The following is a 20642-nucleotide window of genomic DNA, read 5'->3' on the forward strand; positions in this document are numbered from 1 at the left end:
CCCAGCGTGACCGCAGTAAAATTACACACATTTGCAAATGAGTTAACTCTCTGTCTACTTTTTTTTATAACCTGTATATCATGTAAGGAGGTTGTATTCAATTTTGAGTCTTCTAAAAAGTTTACTTTGATAGGAAAATCTACGTATTCGATTCATCTCTGAATCTGTGTCAATAGGCTATTTGAATGCATGGAATTTATTTAGAGTCAGAACTATGCCTAGTTTCATTATACAATTTACTATTGTCTCCAGTAACTTTAAGATACGTCATTTGTATTTATAATATCTGTCACCCTAATAGGAAAGATTCAATAAACGAAATAACGTTTGGCTGTGACCAACAGAAAACTCACTCTCAACGATCCTTAGGCAGGTTATTTTGTTTTATATTTTGTTTTGTTTTATATTAGATGATAAACTATTAAAAACCAGTAGGAAACAACTAACCATATTCAATAGGTTTTCACCATCGAAATGATTATTTAATGTCAACCAGTAAAAAAAACGAAAATAAATGATGATGAATGATGAAAATCCAATATATTGTAACATCGCTTTTTTTGCAAAATTTGGATATTTTTCATTAGGGTGAAACTAATAGCTTTTGCATGAACAACGAATAGACAAAGAAGCATTTTAAAGCTTGTTAGAGTATTAAAAGTTAAGTTATTTTGAAGTTTTATTGGCGAAAACCTCAAAATCGGTCATAGTGAGACAAGTGCAATTACTTAATATGTATATTTGGTTTTCATCTTTTTACAGAAGTACCAACAAATGTACTCTGTTGGTTTTCCAGCAAACTGTCGGTGTTGAAGTTACCTGTGTGTAATGCTTTTTCCGAATACGATAAGACCACGAAAACAACCACATCATGTGGTCACCACAGAACATGTTTCAAGTATGTGATTACTTGAAGTATGTGGTCACTATTGGCTGATTGGTTCTGTTCAATCAACATAACACCCAGCAGAAGTTATCTTCTGTTAGTAAGGCTATCTTTGTTGGTGTACTTGTGTAATTGCCAAAAGTCTTAACTGACATAAAAACCACTAGGCATGGTTTATTAACGTGTTTGGCCACTCTACTGATTGGTTCTGTTCAATACAACACAACTGAAGTCATCTACTCTTTGACAGCGTACAATTGTTTTTGACCGATGTCGGTGTACAAACTACGAGGCATGTTTAATTTACCTGTTTGGCCACTCTCCTGATTGCTTTTGTCATATCAACCCATCACCTAGCAGAAGCCTTCTACCGTTGTTGATGCACAATTGTTATTGTTAAATGTCAAATCTGACATGCAAACTACAAGTGATGTTCTAATAATATGATTGGCCACTCTAACGATTGGTTCTACTTTGTAAACTGGAAGTCAAAGGTTATAATACTTTTTGGAATACTTATGCTTTTTTTGGAATACTTATTCACGTTTAAATTGGTTTTATTACTCATGTAAAATGTATGCATTCAATTCACATCCTAATATTATTGTGTAATGTTGCTTTATATTTAAATACCGACTACAATCACAGGTACTTTAAAGTTATGTAATGTTGTAAAACAATAGATAAATAAAAATACCTTTATTTACAAGCGGTTTTCATCATAAATGTTTTTCAAGCTAGCTCAAGACACTAAAACTAGACTAGTCTAATATATTTACATAAGAATAAAAAATGTCTACAGAATACTAAATCCCCTCGTAAATACCTTGTACTGTATAATGTTTTAAGTATGGTGAACAACTTATAATTCTCAATCCAATTACTTTAATTATACTGTACTTTAAAGAGTTTTTTAATAACCTTAACCAGTGTAGTATGCATTTTACTACCATAAAACATGATAATCTGAATCCACTATTAAAAACATTACAAAGTGGCAAAATATTGAATGTAGTTTGTCTAGGATACGTGGGTAGAATACCAAATGCACACACTGGGATGAAGTCTCTCCAGAAGACAACAATTTCACCTTACCCGGGGGACGGTCGAATTATTTATCCCTGTCTCTCTTTCTCTCAATCTTGCTTCCTTTCTTTATTTTATTACGTTTTGTCGAAAAGGACTTCAAAATTGCACTACCAATACCACTCACGTTAATATACATATATATACTGACGTTTGTGTTTAAATATTTTGTTAAAAGTCATGTGACAAATATTGGAATACATTTTTCACCGAAGTTTTAATGATCCATCAACGAGCGTGTTTAAGTTTTTAATAGTAAACTCCAACATTAAAATTTTTTACTTGCGATATTAAAATTATGTTAGTGCGTAGTAAAGTGTTAGTTCATGTATATTACATCATGATACACGATTCTAAACCTATAAAGTGAAAAATTATAGAAATCATTATAAGTGTAAATTGAATGTAAAAATTTGAAAAATGTTCCTTAACACAATATGCATTATATTTATTTTCATCACTAACCATATAGATATACATAAGAGCCTACGATTGGTTCAACCCTAAACATAAATCCTAAAAACTTTATTTAAAACCATTTGTAATACGATTGAACGCAAATTGCAGACAAATTACAGTTATTCAGGCAGATTACAATTTCCCTTTAACTAGTAGTAAACATACTAATTGACTTCTAACTGAGATAAACTCATGCGTTTCTGCCTTTTATAACAAAAATGTTCTGTTTTAAAATCCAGTAACAGTACGTTTTGGAATATGTTTGGTAAACAAGGTCCATCAGTGTAATAGAACGTAGAACGATAAATCAATGTTTGACAGTTGGTAATGTATCTACAGAGTGTTGTTTGCGCAACTCTTCGTCTCAAATAGTCTATACAGGGTGATTGGTACTCAGTGTGACAAAAATTTTTTGGTGTAAGTAAAAAGTAAATGAAGTGTGATGATGCATATCATATGTTCCAAGTCTAAAAATTAGCTTCCCAAAAAATTATTTTATGTTTTTCAAAAATAACCATGCCTTTAAACTTAATACAGCGATTTCTCAATTAACTGTATATGGATTTGAGTTAATAATGTCATTTTCGTGTTCTACATTAAATTTTGAACAAGAATAATAGAAAATGACGGAGGATCAGATGTAAAAACTCCATTGTAAATAGATTCAAAAATAAAAATTAAGATGTTTGATAAAAATTAAAAAAAAAAAACAATGGTCTATTGCATTTTTCCCACCCTGTATACCAGAAAGTGTCGGAATATGTTAAAAACTGCGGCATTTATAAGCTTTCCAACCATATGCATTGAGCTTTATGTCTGCTTATGTACGCTTTAGTGGTTTGAAGACTACAAAGCATGGTGTAATTTACATTTAAAACATAGAAAGTCGGCATGTATTAAGCAAAAGTTGCATTTTTGTTTCAGCTTGAACAGTAAAACAGTAAAAAAAGTTCCCTGTTTTCTGGTATTCAAACCACTAAAACAAACAAAAAGGTATACAAACCTCAATAGTGTAGCATATGGTTGGAAAACTTATAAAATGGCACAGTTTTTAACATATTCCGACACTTTCTTGTATACAGGGTGTGAAAAATGCAATAGACCATTGTTTTTTAAATTTGTATCAAACATCTTAATGTTTATCTTTGAATCTATTTACAATGGAGTTTTTACAACTGATCCTCCGTCATTTTCCATTATTCTTGTTCAAAATTTAATGTAGTACACGAAAATGACAATACCTACTCAAATTCATATACAGTTAATTGAGAAATCGCTGCATTAAGTTTAAAAGCATGGTTATTTTTGAAAAACATAAAATAATTTTTTGGGAAGCTAATTTTTAGACTTGGAACATTTGATATGCATTATCACACTTCATTTACTTTGTACTTACACCAACAAAATTTTGTCACACTGAGTACCAATCACCCTGTATTCTCCACAACACAGTTCCAAAATGTTACTAGATCCATTTATTTTAGAGAGCAAAACAGAATAACCTGGATAAGGTTTCTGAGTGACAGAAGCAATTGAGATTGTTTTGGTGTATAATATTGACACTTTCAAGTAAAGTTTTGTAAAGTTGCTAAAATGAAGGGATTGATTTTATTTGAGGACCAATACGTTGGTAGGATCATCAATGGTTTATGGAATAGAAATACTTTTGTTAGAAAACCTTAAATAAATAAACAAAGTGGTTGTGTAAACGTTTCTAACTTACGTATTCAACATATAGCCTTATTTCTCTTCAAACTGTGGAAAAACACACACTTAATAATTAACAAATAATGTCGAAGTAAAATATATTTTATATAAAAACTAAGTAATTTAACACTTTTGCCACAACTTTATACAAGTAGGAATCTGTAAATGTTTGTGATTAATGCAAAACATAAATGCGGTACTAAAATACTTCAAAACTGTGTTAGGTAGGCCTAATGTTTTAATGATTTCGGCAACATTAACGGTTTTTGAACAGAAGTTATGGTCAATAACGGAGAAACTATCATAATTTGCCACTAACTTGTTGATTATACTGTATATGTATACCTGAACTGTTGTAGTGTTCTTTTAACATTTAGTCACATTACAAAATATATTATATAAGCAATCTCGTGTAAATTACCAACGTCGTCAAAATATAACATATAGTTATTATTTTATTTTATTGTTTCCTTGCAAACAATGTGATTTCAAATGTCACTAAGCAGAATACAAAAGCGGAGGAATCATTTCTATTTTTCATGGCTGAACATCTACTTGAAAAGGTTTTGGGAACAGTGTATGCACCACGTTTGCTTTAGGTTACTCTAGGTTAAGATGGCAATCAAGCGCTGTTAAAATTATATTGTAATTTCATTAGGCTCTTGTCACGGTATTTTTCCAGTAAAAAATTAAGAATTAAATTATTCGTTAGGTACATAATTTTTCGTTATAAATAAACTAAAATATTACAGTACAGGTTGGTCATAAATTATTGGACACATATTTAATCATATAATCATCCTTATACCCCCCCACTTCTCTTTCACTTTTTCTCTATCACCCACCCCATTCAATCTCCCCCCACACCATTCTCTCACTCTCTCTCTCCCTATCTCTCATATAAACCCCCTCAATTCACACGAACGTCAACAAATACCACATCAATCACATGTATCTGAAAAATTCCAATTATCAATTTCTAATGACCAAACAGCCCAGAAACATGGAAATTGTTTCATTGAGTAGCAAATTTAAAATAGTTGCATACAGTAACTGAAAAAAAATAAAAAAATGCCAGTAATTATAAAAAGTGGTTATAATATGTGTGTAAAAATTAAAACCTAAACTTTGAGTGTAAGTTACCTATGTTTTATTCATAGGTCGTGTGTTGTTGCATAGTATAGTCACCTGTCCAACAATGTAACTTTGTACACCAGTTGTGTATTACATTTGTCAAATCAAACCTTAAACTGACGTAACAAAATTACTAGTGTGCAATAAAAAGCAAAGTCTTTGGTTTCAGTAAGCAAATATGTTATAACTGTTCGGAGAAGGCTTCGTTTAGAGTATGGCCGTAATTCTCCGTGTAAAAATTCTATAAAATGGTGATACAGGCAGTTTGAACGATTGAGAAGTGTGCAACATTTAGTGTAAAGGGTCCTCACCTCAGAATAAACTTAACTTACAATAACAGTGTAGTAGGTGATTTTTACAGTCTTTTTATAACTACTGTTCATAATTGCTGACATTTTTATTATTAATTGTTTGCAGTTACTGTATAAAACCGTTTTAATTTTGCTATTTAATGAAACAATTCCAATGTTTCTAAGCTGCTTGGTTATTTATTTATTTAATCTTAAAATGAGTACAATAATTTATGACCACCCTGTATTTGGTTAATTCTTTTGCGAAATAGTTTGTGTTCATTTGTAAGCCAACATATCTGAGCCTACCATTAAAACAGATGGGTAAATTAATATTTTTACATTTTCTTCCTCTATGCATCTGCCTTCATTTCTCCCCACCCTCACTTCCCCCACCTCGCGGAATGTACTAATGAGCAGGGAACGTCTAACCACTTGCTTATACCTCCCTCTCTACTCTCCCTCGTAGTACAGAAAATATTTATAATAAAATAATCTGATTGTAGTTAAAATTCGTGAAATTGTTTCTACATGACGATTCAGTTAATTGATTAAAGGTGGATTGTGTTTCTGAAATAGTTAACGAATATGAGGTAAAATATACTTCACATCTAAAATAAACATTAAACAATATATCAACTAAATATATGAATGTGGCGAAGATACAATAAGTTTTATTTCTACTCATAGTAAATGCTACAGTTATTGGCATCTTAACGGTAAGCTTCGGAGAAATCTACCACAGCTCCTTTGCAATACTTTTTTTAATATCTACGTTCTTTTAATCATGTAGCAGAATGTACTGAGAATACTGGGATGTATAAAGAAAAAAAAATATATCATTACTTAAGTTAATTAAAAAATTAAAATGTTAAAAAATACAAAAACCATAGTTATTGGCACCATCAACCATAGCTATTGTCACATCTTGGCACAGTTATTGGCACCCATAAAAAAGTCTACAAATATTACATTTTAAGCGTCCTAAGGTGGTCTTTGTTGTCTTACGTGATGTATGCCTAATGATATTATAGTATATAGAAGAAAAAATGAAAATTATACAATAAGTAAAATTAAAATCCTTAAAATTGTTCATGGTAGGCCTAGTTTTAGTTCTTTGGCGACACCTTTACCTAACTTAATACCGTCTTTATACATATTAATTGGTATTGGTTCGTCGTAATCAATGCCATCAAAATATTTCCTGTGAAATATTTCATTACAACGTTCACATTTTACCTTTTGTAGGCCTATTTTTTTATTCTCTTTGTTACGTATTTGATCCTGATTGGGGCTTTTCGACGGAATTTTAATGGTTTTAAACATAATATGATGGATCGGTTTTTGGTTTACCCTTTTAATATGGTAAAAATTAGTAATGCGAAGCTTTGTATCTTTATATATATAAATTAAGTATATTGGCCTAAATAATTTTTTTTAATAGCATATACTCGTGTAACCATGTTACGATAACTTAGAGACTTCCATGACAGTAAATGCTGTTACTGGCAGTGTCACCTTTTACCAGTGACTACAGTCATTGGCATGCCAATAACCACAATAATTACCAGTGCCAATCGGCATTGGTGTATTTACCACACTTATTGGCATTTGGCCAGTTACCACAGTTATTGACAGTGCCAAGGTAGTGCCAATAACTAAATCACTACATAGACACAGTTGTTGGCACCCTCATATATTAGGTAATTTTAAGTATATGGGTAAATGGGTGGCGGGAATAGACAAATCAGTCCTTCCTAATACTAATGAAATAATGAAAACGTAATTTTAACGTTCAGTTTTAATAGGAAACAATAAACAGGTATTCAGACTCTTAAGAAAATGTGAAGAATCAATAAAAATCGGCTAAAAATTTGAACAAAAACTTCTGTGCAGGTTAGCATGGCCTCTGAAATAACCAAACACACACTGAACGGGTATTTTCCATCCACTACCAACAATTTCCTGTTGAATTTATATTCGATGAGACTAGCTTGCAACGAAAAGCATAGCTTTTGACAGGAAAGAGAGTTATATCGAATATCCTTTGATCTGACGATCCCTTAATATCAGCGAGTATGAGGCAATATCCCTCATAGTCCGGGAGTAAACAGTGCGTCAGTCTATATTGCAACTTCGCGGGGCTAATGTGGCAGGGTCTGTGTTTAGTGGAGGAGTTTTATAATGTTTCTTGAATACAAATATTATACAACAAGAAGCTTGGCACTCATCTCATTTGTATTGCGTCAAAAAATGCAGACAAAATAAGTGAATATAGTCATCAGGAAAATAGATAATGCTTTACTATAATTAACTCAATACATGGCGTCTTAGTGTTTGCTAACACTTGGCCACGAACGTTAGTTAAATAACTGGTAAACCATTCCGTAACAGAAAATCTGTAATTAAAAGCACATCTCTAGTTGACTAATTTATTTCGTATGAACAAAGAAAATCAGAGGATTTAACCATTGACTATTGGATATGATCTTACTGTTTCTTATATCATTGACTATTAATTGTTGAATTAATAGTCAATGATATAAGATACAGTAAGATCATACAGTTTGTAACATACACTATTATAAAATCAGTAAACTAAATGTAATTTGCCACAATTCAATCCATGATTAAATGAAAACATGATATTTTAGTTATATTTTTAATTCATAAAATTCAATTATTGAAACTCCACTCACAAAGAATTCTTAACAGTAATCGTATCACCCAAAAAGCATCGGATACAATATAAAACAAAAAATATAATTAAATACACTATATTGTTTGTTCTTTTAATATGATTGAAAGAATTCAAAAGCATTGTCAAAAATAGTCTGAATTTAAGGAGCGGTACTCTTTTAAAAGTCTATTCTCTAGGGCTCAACTGGGTTAATTTACAAACCCAATTAATATATATTTATGTACTCTTTTACTACACACTTAATCAGAAGTACAAAGTAACCCAGTTTGAGCACCTTTAAATCACTATTGTTAACTGATATCAGATAACGTTTTATCTCGATGAGTCTAAACTTTACAACCACCTTCCAAGAAACAGAAACAAATAGGTCTCTGCGGAAAAGAAAGCTTTTTATCTACCGGGAAGATTCTTCCGTTAAAAGCGTTCAATCAAAATATGACTCAAATTCCCGGAGGAGCATGGTTTCTTCATCGTCAGTGAAAGGCAAACTTTTCCATTTTAAATGCTACGCTTCATCTTCGTAATTCGGCTGTCGTTATAACCTAAAATTCAACTTTCACAATTGTATAGAAATCTTTTTTCAACCAATTCACAAAATGCCTAGCGATACAATAAAATACAAAAAAATTGCTAAGAAAACTAGTTGCTACACGCTTTTATTCTATATCATAAGTTTTGATCCTGATCTTGTCACCCATAATCTCCCACGCACATACAAGTGACCTTTGCTAGCTCACAGAATTGAAACATTATATTTAATAGTGCTTACATCTTTTAAAGAAATATGCATAACGCTAAGTTATCTTGGCTTTACTTATTGTTAATTATCCGTCGAGTGTATAAAAATACAAGTAGAAAATGCTGTTTTACAATAGGCTTGTGTGTACATTCTAATATTATTATAAAACAATTTAAGATTTGTTTTTATTGCGTCTAAACATGAGGATAATATTTGCAAAATTCAATATTTTATGCAAACGTTCATCACGTTTAGATTTTATTATTCTAAACATAAACTATTCATTATAAGCATAAAGTAATAACAACTGACTATTTGTGTTGTGACTATTTTCTGAATAAGTAAATTTCGATTCTTCTGTACGAATTACAAATATGTATTGTGTGTAACAGCAAATTATTTCACATTATTCAATCAAATCTTTAATGAAAAAATACTTTCTAGCTAAAACAATTTGAAAAATGCTCAGCGCACAGAATAAGGATAATATTGAGTAGAACCAAAACAGTTGTAAGAACTATAAAAGTGAACCCAGCTAAAATACTGAAAATATCATAAATGCAAATCTAGTTTACTCTTTTTGATTTATTATGAGCTGCCATCCGTCTTCTTTAAAGAAGTTAACTTTAATTAAACTTGGAACATGCTCAAAAGTTCTTACATTAACTTAGTGTTTAACAAGACAAAAATGTCAAAGCCAACAATGTCAGTTTCATCACTCCGTAAAGAAAGTAGCTATTTCTGGTAACACCTTAAACTAAAGAAAATTATAGTTTCTCAAGCTCTAAATTAGAGCTAGCGAAAAACGATCAGCTGATTTTCCCATGTTCCAAGTATATTTTCCCTTCCTCTCAATCAGTTTTCCTTTAACCCACTATGTGCACTAGTATTTGTTTAACATTTATTTCTATTTATAAAATCATTAGTTCTTTTTGTTCAACAATAAAAATATGATCATGAATATTATGCATTATGCCGCTAGTTTTGGTGTGTTTTTTTTGTAGTGCCTGTTTACTTTACAATGAATCCTGAAATTGAGCTTATAGTTTTTGTGTTGTCATATAGGTTTGCTATAATTGGTTTACTCTAACATGTATATTACAATATTGTTGTTTAGGAATTATAATAGTAATAATTTTAATGATTTCTCTTATCCTGAGTGCGAGTATTTTTCATCGGCTTTGCCTCGTACGTGAAATATAATGTTTCAAGTACGAGTTCCGTATTCCGGTTCGTTTTCAGTTAAGTTTAAGCTCTGTGTTACGTTCCGTGATTTAGTTCCAAGGTTCGGGATAACAGTAAAATACCACTTTCGGTACCCGTAATGAAATATACTATTACATCGCCATTTCCAGTACATATTACTTCAACGGGTCATACATTTTAGTTCAAAACAAATATAGGAGTGGATAATATAATTTAGTAAACCAGTGAAAGCATATCTCGTCATTCATAATTAATAAGGGGTTAATTTAACGAAACTTTTTTATATTTTGTTAGAGTTAGATTGAAACAAGCTTACAGCAAAGCCCAGCGTTGAATAGTGCTTAATAACGAACATTGTTGGATGAGTCATCATGTTATAATACGAGGAAGGCTAACGCATGCTGAGCAATGTAAAATCCTTAGTATATAATCATATTTCGTTCAAGTCCTTATTTATGGAGACGATATATAACAGTTTTCATAAACAGAGTGATGTAAAATATTCTCAAACAAAGGTATATTTTCGTCAAATTGGATCTTAAAAGTTGATACATCAGCAAACAACTACTTAAATATAAAACCAATATTAAATTTAAAAAATGGTGGAGTGGTTTTGTTTTACTACACATAAAGTGTTAAAAAAGCCGATATTAATTTGTTAAGATAAACCACAAAGGGTATTATTATCAAACAAACCAAAATTGAGAAGAGAACTGTAAATTTACTAGCAAACTGATCGTTAACACTCATAGTCCCTTCCAATTGTGATTGCCTGTTCAAACTAATTGGTACTGATCAATTAAACGAACTACGTCACACAGTTTATTACTCTGTGCCCCTTGTACCTATACAGATAGTCCTTTATGAGTGAATAGTAGGTTATAAGTAAGTGATTAGTTACGTTTTGGTATGTGCAGTATATTTGATAAAAGTATACTGTTGTTTATTTGAGACAATAAAACATTGTTTTATTTTATGTAGAAATAAACAGAATAAAGTTAATAAATAGAAGATATTAAAAATTATCTTAGGTGATCCCTATTTAAAGTATTATCATTAGAAGAGTGGTTTCAATCTTTGTTTAACGTACCTTAATATCTGAGTTGTTAATTAATATCTTTACTAATGAGCTCTTTGGGTTGACACGTTTTAAAGTAGAATTAATTTACTCAACAATATTGGATCTTCATTCGTAGGAAATAATAGTTTTAAGATGCCAAGAGTCATGCGATGAAAGCTTTCTTCGGATATCAACAAAAATCCTGCGGTTTTTTTTATTACAAACTATATCTAGGATCCAGAATTAAATTTTGCTATGTCAAATACTGTGACATATTATACCATATATGGTAACAGTACACTGTTATCAAACTAATACAAAAACAGGCTAAGATACTAATGTTCCATACCAATGTTTACTCTCTCAGATAAAAATCAAGTCCTAGTAACGAAGCAGGCAATGTTTAAAGTTAAATGTAAACTTCTGAATACCTCCAAGGTAAGCAGTTAGACCAGCAATTCTATAGAAACTGTGGTGATTAAGACTTAAAGTTGGCCAAAGATTACAAGTTAGAGCAACAGCTTAATGATTTACACAGAATAACTTAGTAAAGAGCTTTCAACTTTTATTAGATTGTTTTTTTAGTGAAATTATAAGAAGCTCATTCAAATGTGTATTCAAGGCTTTTATGTAGGGAGTTTTTTTTAAGTAAATCAATTGTATTTGGCCATTGCATACATGATATAAAAGGTTGTAAGAATAAATTGGATCTTTTGGAAAGATTTCATTACAAGTACTTGATACGATTAAAAAATTTTGTAGTCATGTATAACAACGTGTTTTGTATGACACAGCGTTAATTTTATTAAATCACCATATAAAAAAATAAAATAAAAGAACGAAAATATAATTGTTAAAACTTCCATGTTCTATCAAATATTTTAAATCAACATGTCTTAAGCTTAAAACATCTAAAAGAGGGTGGTAAGACTAAAATAAACGCAACAAAAATCTTGACTAAAATAAGATATGCTGTTTCATGAATAAGCGGTTAAAAACACCTTAACAAAAGAAAAAGTCTCAGAGGATATCATTAATCACACACAAAATAAACACGGGGAAACAAAACCATTTAGCAAACGTAGCACATCTCCCTATTTCCCATTGTTTGATAACGGTGCATGGTTAATGGCTTAGCTAATGGTTCTGGATCGGACGGGAAATAGCGGTTCCCAGCATCCCCTCGAAACCGGAAACACCATTATACTATATAAACAGGATGAACACTGTATTCTAGCACAGATTAGCGGAGATGTATAATCTTTAATCCGTGGTTCTATGTTAACACTTTTAGACGATTAAAGTATTTTACACAACATTATAATATAGGCATATGGATGTAATATTAAATTTCGTACTACTTCCTCAGTATATATTTTTTTTTTACTGGCCATTATGGATATGGAGTGAATAAAAGTGATATCTTGCCAATCTATTGTTTAAAAATTCGGCTATAAGGGCTTTATAAAAATGTTTATATTCATATTTTCCAAATATAAATAAATACTTGTATTATTAAATAGAATGTGCATACTTAATATTATTCGTATTGACCTAAAATAGAAAATTGGCAACTTTTGGCTTTATAAATTTCACTTTTTCGGGTAAAAACTATAAAAATAAATAGTATGTAGTGAGACTACAACAAATTAATTGTTGATCGAATACATCATCAAAATAATTAATATCTAGCGTTATGATTAACCGAATAAAAACTGTATACATATCCTTAAAATAACCAGTAAGCAATCCGTATATAAAATTAATTTGCTGTTTGAAAAACGTAACGACGCATGCTAATTTAGATTACATTTCACAGAGCGGGATTCAATTTATTTAAATTTTATTTTGTATACATTTGGTGAATAAATTGAATAAAAAAACTAACAATCATCAACCCACACTTAAACGATGGAAGCAAAATTTCGAATACAAATTATAAATTATTCACGTATAAATGACGAGTTAATTTAAATTGACCTATTTGGAATCGAAAATATTCATAATACGAGGATGGTTGACTTAATTTGTTGTGAAATATAAAAGTTATCCATTTTAATATATTCATTTACGTTTCAATGCTTTAGTCGAAATTATAATATTGTTTTCATAGATTCAAAAAGTGTTTCTATAATTGAAATATCAGTTCAGTTCCTATTAATTATTGAAATTATAAACGTCTATCTGCGTCAATGTTTCAATGTAACAAGTATGATTACAAAAATAGTAATTTGAAATTTCCGTGAATGTTTGTCAGTTGCTTTTGTGTTTTAAATAAGTAATTATAGTATCATAATATAATAATTGTATTGTGCTGTGTTTGTTGCATGTTCCTAGCTAGACAAATAGGAAAGAAGTATAGGAATGTATAATTACAACAAAACTACATTACTTGATTTTTTACAGTTAATTTTCTCAAGGAATGTTAATAGTTATGCTTTCCTGGAATCGCAACCGTATCAATAATACCATTGTATTTTGGAGTACACAATTTGTTAACTTGATCAGTTTCAGAAGTTAAGTTCTTTCAAAGAAAAGTATATTTTATATTAGAATTATTTGTGATTTGTTTTAAGGTTTTATTACTTTAAAAATGAGTTCGTCTGGTTCGGAGATATCTCTTTATTTTAAAAGAGAGAGCAGAGTGGGTAGAAAATTCAATCATGGATGATGTCATAGAAATCTTAAATATAAGCAGGGGTCGAGTGATGACTAAATTTAAAGGACTCGGTAGAGTTGAATGCCACAATCACATGTAACAAGTTTATCTTAACGGAAATGAAATTAGGAATGTAGCCTATCAGTTACAGCACGCTTGCTGAAATTTTAAATGGCAACTAAATCAATTTGTTAAAATATTTTATGGAAAAATGGCATTACTTAATTTTGCATCCACAGTGCATTCCTATAAATATCCACAATTCGTGACCTCCTAGTAGCTGGATTACAGGACGACGCCACCCGTCCCAGTCAAAGGATTATGTGATCTAGTTTAAAAGGAATATGACCTTTCTGTCATGACAGTAGCTGCTTAAATAGTATTTTCTCTTTGTACCATATTTTACAGCCAAAATGTCGTGTTATTTTCATTAATGTTACTAATTCAGTGCGCCAAAGTCCGTAATATAGGCAGGTGCAAATTATTTGTCAAGATAGGTACCATTTTAGGCAATGTTTCTAAGTTTGGATTTTATTAGACACAATAAGAGCAGATATTTCTACATAAATATTTGATATTTTGTAGAATAATATGATAAAATGTAGGCAAAAGTGGCGAAAAAGGCACATACCAACCCGTACAATAGATATAAGATAGTTCAATAAGATATAATTTAAGAATTGCTGTGATAAAAGGATTTTCCACTGATTTCGTAATGGAACGTTATATTGCAAAACATGGCATGATAAAGAAGAAAATCAATTTTAAAATCAGAAAATAACATTGCAAATACTTATTTGGTAGAATTCAACTCCCAATAAATATGTGTTGTTTGAAATACAATTTAAAAATGAACAGCTGTTTCATTAAAAAGTATTATTCTCATGGCCAAAATGTAAACAACTCTGTGGAGGGATCTTTAAAGGCTTCTGGGGCAGAGTCCTAAGGGATTTTGCTTAGTTTTTCTTTTCATAACTCATCTACAGACCAAGACCTTTCTTTGGACACCTCTACCAAGTTTCTACGCCCAACCGTTCTCTCAAATTAGTGGGGACAAAGTTTCCAATCAAATATTTAGATTCCCCCATGTTAATCTTATGGGAGAAACTCCAACTTTGATGGCCTGTGGGGCAAAGCCCGAGGATTTTTACTACATGAATTGGTGAAAGGGGGTGTCTACACAAAAAATATTTTATTTTGACACGTCGTTTGTAAAAATCCGTCCATTATTAACGGAGGAGTAGTGTTTTCAAGAAATCGCCTTCACGTATTATATATAAGGATGTTTTGTTTATAAGTTATATATGTATCCATGAACGCAATACCTTGAGTAATTGTTGTCCGATTTTGATGAAATTTGGTTTAAAGGCGTAAGGTGGAATAAAATTGAATGAGTTTACTAACAAGCATGATCGGACCGTGGTAACGGGGTTTTATGGGGGAGGGGGGGAGGTTAATAGGGTAAAAATTATCTTGTCTAATTTTTTACCCTCAACACACAAAATTTCCCAATTTCTTTCTAGACCTATTTAAAGAGATGAAAAAAAAACCCAAATAATTAAGTATATCAAAGTATTTTGGTATGGTTATTGTTAACGGAGGAAATTCAAAAAAGTTTAAATTTAAAATTCACATGTAATTCTCATTGAGAATATTGTAAAATTAAAATCCATTTTTAGCCCCTGACTTGTGATATTAATTACGTTAATACGTTAATAATATGTATAATAATAATACGTATAATTACGTTGATTAATTACGTTAATTATAAATAATTAATATTAATTAATTAACGTCTGACGATGGCATTATAATGCCGAAACGGCCGTAACTCAAGTTATTGAGTTATAACATCAGATTGAGCTGTAGACGAAGGTAATTACCTATTTTTAATATTGTAAAATGTTGTACTTTGCTTGTTGATTGGTATATTTTGATCAAACCTAGCAACATTATTTATCTTATACTAAACTATTAATATTTTACTATAAAAACACACTTTATTAGTTTCTTGGAAGCAGCAAACCTAGGTAAATTAAACCTAATGTTACTTGAATTGAATTGAAAATCAATTCAAACAAATGGAAATTCGTTTAGACGAGAGGTATGCTGCGGTGGGGGCATTTCTTATATCTCCATTTGCATAATTAGTTTTATTAACATTAAAAGACAAAGATATTAGTAATTTCAACAAATCATTTGTTGATTCTCGCTTTATTTTCCTAGTTTCATTTGTGCTTCGACCAACCTTTTGGGGAGGGGTCTCTGAATTGAACCATACTAACTTAGCGTTTTAATGTTAGCTGTTACTGGATCAATGTTTTATTTAAGTACATAGTATACGTTGAAAATGTTATTGTGTACTATTTCAATGTATCCAAACATTTTTTGGAAAAATAAATTTTGTTCATACATGAGGATTTGTAGTACGTTGTTTTGGTCAGTACACTATAGTGTATCTACTAAAAATAACATATACAAATGTATAAGTACTCTTTAAATATGTTTAAAGCTAGCCAGGTCTAGCTGTAGTTATCTGTGGCATCACTCAAACTCCACAAATCTAGAGACAAACCCACGTAGTCCAACAACAATTTACTTGAGTTACCTCTTAACGCTCTATCCAATCTAACTTTTAGTGCTGTCTTTGTGCGACGCAAATTTTGTTTCTGGTTGGTTACAGCTCTTCGTGGATCAACCTGAATCACCATTACCATTGTACATGAATATGGCTTTATACAACTTAAATCAAATAAATCTGTGTAAAACGTAAAATATAGGACTGTTGTACATCTGAGATCGTAGGTAGAATTAAATAAAAATATATTCCTCTCAAGATTGAATTTTGTCATCATGTATTTATTTATTTATTCATACCACAACGATCAATTTATTCACCAACGATTTATTCATCATGAAGGATGTAAAAAAAGATATATTATATATGTAAACATAATATAGATAACTTCATTACATAGTCAATTAAATGCAAGTTTGAGTATAAGTGAGGATTAAAAAACATTTTACAATACCTCCAGACTGCCTAAAGTGGCCCTTGATCATCCAACAGGATTACGCGTTTTGGTATTACTATACCATCTCCAGATCCTTTATTAGCAAAACTTGAATTTTTCAACACATAATGTCACATATTGGTTTTTAATCACGATCACAAAACGTTGAATCATGAATAACCTATATACAGTAGGCCTACGAATTGAAAACCAGAGATTCAATGTTTTGTGACTGTGTTTACAAACCGTGACGTGGCATTTTGTGTGAAAAAATTCAGGCATTGTAAAAAATGGATTAAAGTTGGTATATCAATACCGAAACACGTAATCCTGTTGGATGACCAATTTATGGACCACTATAGGCAGTCTGCAGGTACTGTAACCTTTTTTTTAATTTGCATAAAGTGGCCTAGAAAAACAACTACAACATGAAGTGAGGATTACTTATACTTTATTTTAGTTTACTTTACTAACCCTCAAGTTTGTTAAATACTCTACAAAACCCCTTTAACCAACGGACCCTCAATGAAAAATCCATTATAGGAAAAACTACATAATATCAAATAGTCTTTTTCCATGGGAAAGTCCAATAGCAAAATATTTTGTCAGGGTATCCGAGTGAAGTGCTCGCCTTCCAACCTGAATTTTGCTGGTTTGATTCCAAGATATACCAATTCTAGAACCAGGTGTGGTTTTTAAAGAGCTACCTAATAATTCCATCTGATAAAATGTTGACGTTAGGTAATATAAAACAAGGATTTCAACCGTTCTCTTACAAAAATCATAAATGTGTTAGAAAACAAGCCACACAAAATAATTGCAACATTTCAACCATGGAAGTTTCCACATTGGTCGGTATGATGACAGAGGTTGGTGGAAACACAATTTCCAGCGCGTTGCACAGGCATTAGCCGAGCCGTTAAACATGCACTGTTGTAGCACAAAGAGAATTGGGAAGCTATTTATAGCCTCACAGGATTGGTGATTAAAAATTAACCATTTGTGAACCAATTAGCTGTTCTTAGTGTTGCAGAAAAAAAAACGCCCCTAAATCTAAACGCACTGAAATCTAACACAATCATTTAATGATATTGAATCCCTCCTTTTTTGTAGATGACCTTCTCAATGACACTTTCAAACAAAATAGTAAGGAATATTTCGGTTTAATTTTTTCAGTCAACAAAGGTATACATCTAAGAGTTATTAGTAAACAACAGAATGAATTATTAGATTTTGTTAGTAAAACATTAGAGTATTTAAATTACCTGTCCTCAACTTCAAATTTATCATAATTCAAATAGTTCATCATACTGGGTTTGGTTTTGCAAAATAAATAAGCCCTTGATTAAATAATAATGGATATCTGAGAGAACTAATGTGTGTTTATATAAAATGCGTGTTACATGTGGTTGGACTACTTAGATTATGGCATCTGGGACGCAAATGCAAGAGTAATATAAGAATCCCCAAGTAATCTAAGAGTAGTTTGTTCGTGGTTAGGTTTTAGAAAATGATAGTTAACAAACAATTTGATTATGAATGATTTTTAAACACCCCACCAAGTACGAATGAAAAATGTCCAACTGAAAAGCATGATTTTTATCAAGTTTTTTTAAATTCACACGTGAAAAATATAACCTCAAGTTTTCTGGGATTTTCGAAAATCCTTAAATATATTTCGTTAAGTTTTTATTATAATATTTCTATACACAATTGTTATGTTTTTTTGAAAAAAAAAAAAATCTTTATAAATTAATTAGCTAAAAGGCAAACCCATAAGTAGACACAGAGTTCCATAATGTTTGAGTGTCCTATTTTGTCTCTCAAAATATTAAATACCCTTCTTTGAGGTCTGGCTTCTTTGGCATTGTTTGTAAACACGCAATAATGGCTTGACAGTAAGCTGAGTTCGACTTGGTTAAACTTGGCTCTTGTTTTTTTATGACAAACAGGATAGAATTTTTTAATTTGACCACAAAACAAATTGTAATATATTTTTAAATGGAAAAAAATATCAATTTATGCTGCAATCGACAAGCTATTTAATAAAACTACTTTTTGGAGAATTTGCTGTCCAAAGTTGTTCAAAATCCACTAAAGAAATTAAATAGTGTGGAAGGTTAAAATTTGACCAATCATTCTACATGTTTACAATGCGCTAAGTAGTTGTTTGTAAAATAGTTTAACACGACTTTATATGTTCGAAATACTATATAAAAAAGCTACAAAAATAACCCATAATAATATGTGATGACTTTTAGCTTTAGCTATTAATATAAGTAATCTAGCTGAGGGAGGTGCATTGTACATTGCAATATTATAATAGGTAGCTTAGTTTTGGTGACCTGTTGTTTAGAAACGATGACGCAGTTTGCCTTTATCTAACCATTCACATGTTAGAAACCCGAAAACGCCTAACTAAAACAATATTGATTGCCAAGTATATAAACTTTCAAAATACATCTACCTACCTACCACCTGCCTACCAACTATCTTTCTATAACATCTATTTAGGGAAAAAAATCTTTATTACGCAGCTAGTACAATTAGTGTTAAATACGTGGATATATCTTATCTGTATATTTCTTTTTCATTCAGTTAAATATTCAGTTTTTAAATTCAGTTAATTTCAGTTAAATATTAATAATTATTATAATACATTATTTTGTCAATTTTTAATGCACGCCGTTGGATGAATTATGCTTTTTATACACCCGAATTTACTGATAAGGTAATTTTAGTTAATTATAGTCCAGTGTCGTCTGTACGGCAATAATACAAATTAAACTAGTTTATATGATTTTACTATACTTTGTGTTTTATATTTTAACTTTCTCCTTTACGTGCAGAATAATGCTGCTTTTAAAATGCGATATGCCACTAAACAAAGAAAAGCTATTTAAAATTTCATGTACAGCCTATGACATTATCTTTCTTCAGTTAATTTTACAAATGAATATTTGACGGACAATATATAGAAAATGTTGTCACAATAATAAATTTAAAACTCTACAACATAAAAAGCCAAAAGTTCTTTGTAGTCGATTTTTCAGATATGTTTATTTAAATAATTTTTGTTCAATGTAGTAAGTTAAAAATTATTATTCCTTGTTTCCTTACCGTGTGTTGGGGTCGTGAACATTCACCGCGCTAAGGTTGGCAGTATCGACGCGATCACGCACACTACTGACTGGCACACTCGGGCAAGCAGTGCTGCCAACATACAACCCCTCAGTGGTGCCACTACCACGCCACCTAATGTGCTCAATGCACTGTATCACGCTAGCTATGTGATTAATTAACCCTGTTATCTCCCAGCGGCACGTCACATGATGCAGCAGGTAATGGACGAATTGATTACATCTTAATATACGCTGATTTTAATATAAGTTTGCAGTTGAGTTTGAGAGTAGTTTGATCTGTTTTGTTCAATACGAAAGTGTATTATCTAAGTACTTATTAACAGAAAATTGAAGTTAATGTTTAAGTGGTGTAAAATAGGGTTATATTAGTCCTTTATTCCCTAACATAAAACTGATTATTTTCTTTATTGTTATCGTTCTTTTTATGAATATGAAACTAAACAGATAAAAATAATATATACGTTCATACTATTTTTATTGTATTCTGCCCTTTTTCCCTCTTCTTGATGCCTACAAAATCACTTATTTCTTTTTAAGTAAATTTTGTGTTAGAATACA

The 20642-nt window shown here is 30.8% G+C and overlaps 1 protein-coding gene across 4 annotated transcripts in view; it reads right to left on the minus strand.

Moving 5' to 3' along the window:
- LOC129003915 (ankyrin repeat and death domain-containing protein 1A-like) overlaps positions 1–20102 on the minus strand; it is a 105103-nt gene extending 85001 nt beyond the window's left edge. For all 4 annotated transcript variants that reach the window (XR_008491659.1, XR_008491658.1, XM_054432256.1 and 1 more), the window contains exon 1: positions 20062–20102. The gene's annotated coding sequence lies outside the window, so the exon portion shown is untranslated. The remainder of the gene's footprint in view (positions 1–20061) is intronic.
- Positions 20103–20642: the final 540 nt, after the last annotated feature.

The sequence above is a fragment of the Macrosteles quadrilineatus genome, unplaced genomic scaffold, assembly GCF_028750875.1.
Source record: "Macrosteles quadrilineatus isolate MER2022 unplaced genomic scaffold, UCM_ALF_1.0 Scaffold_9__3_contigs__length_116548681, whole genome shotgun sequence".
NCBI classification, from domain to species: Eukaryota; Metazoa; Arthropoda; class Insecta; order Hemiptera; family Cicadellidae; genus Macrosteles; species Macrosteles quadrilineatus.